The sequence below is a fragment of the Euprymna scolopes genome, chromosome 14 (genome assembly GCF_053919585.1).
Source record: "Euprymna scolopes isolate OS-2025 chromosome 14, ASM5391958v1, whole genome shotgun sequence".
NCBI lineage: Eukaryota > Metazoa > Mollusca > Cephalopoda > Sepiida > Sepiolidae > Euprymna > Euprymna scolopes.
Genome location: NC_136495.1, coordinates 122,504,530 through 122,505,770, shown reverse-complemented (window position 1 = coordinate 122,505,770; position 1,241 = coordinate 122,504,530). Strand labels below are relative to the sequence as shown.

The 1,241-nt window shown below is 33.0% G+C and overlaps 1 pseudogene; it reads right to left on the bottom strand.

The window, feature by feature from the left end:
* Positions 1 to 326: 326 nt before the first annotated feature.
* Positions 327 to 443, bottom strand: LOC145293387 (5S ribosomal RNA; annotated as a pseudogene).
* Positions 444 to 1,241: the final 798 nt, after the last annotated feature.

Here is a 1,241-nt window from a genome sequence, read left to right as displayed (position 1 = left end):
ACTGAAACATTTAACAAGGACTTCTTTTTCTCCAAAAACGTAACTCAATCAGAGAACTTGGAAAAATTTTAACATCTACTTAGCGTGATTAAAATATTAAGTGAAGCACATGCCCACTTTATTATAGTGATAGGTAAAAAAATGAGTACAGGCTCCTTCAGTCTTAGACAGACTAAGGATACCCACGAAGGGTTGTCTGCGCGTGAAATTTTTGTGGTAGGAGATGCGCAATCTCCAACCGCACCTCTCCTGAGTCGACGTTGTTAAATCCCAATGGCAAGTGAAGTACAGGTCAACTGGAAATAAATGCTGAGATAAACGAAGAGTACATATGGCGCCTAGAATTCTCAAATGGTCACCCATCTGGTACTAGCTAGGCTCAACGTTGCTTATCTTCAGTAATCTGATGAGAACCGGTGTGTCAACGCGATTATGCCGTATATAAGCAACTAGACTACCCGTGACCCGTTGGGTCAGTATATTATATTAGCTATGGAATTCATGTATGAGCGTGACACTTGTGACGTAAAGAAAATTTTTTTTTTGACATAACAGAAACATTTCTATGAAAATATATTAAAATGAAAAAAGAATATAGATAGATTTCTATGAGTCGTTCTGTTTATTATAATTGATTATTTTTGAAATTTATTTTTACAGTTACTGAATTATAAGAGGTTGGCCATACTTATAGGTAAATGTGCACTGAACAGATACCGTAATACTTATTATAGTTAAATTCAAATTTTGATATATCTGCTTCTTTTTGTTTTGTTTTTTAATTTCGAAATAATAACGTTAATATTTCAGTGTCCCAATTGTTCTTTTGTTTTTTGTTTATTTTAAACCCCATTCTTCCCATGTTAAATAATAATTTAGAAATAATAACGTTAATATTTCAGCGTCCCAATTGTTCTTTTTTTTTCGCGTTTAAATTATCCAAATAAACAATTGTTAATACTGTCTGCTTTTTTTTTTTACATCGTTCATTTCTGTATTACGTTTAAGTTATTTTAAACCCCACTCTTTCCATGTTAAATAATAATTTCGAAATATTAACGTTAATATTTCAGTGCGCAGGTCATGCGCGCATGCGCAACCGGATGTCGTAAACCGGAAAGTGGGTTACATAATCGTTACAAGGTCATTTGAGTTTTATAATTATATAGATGAGTGAGAAATACAGAAACGAGAGTGAGAGACAGTGTATGAGATAAAAGTGAGTTTCAAACAACATACAA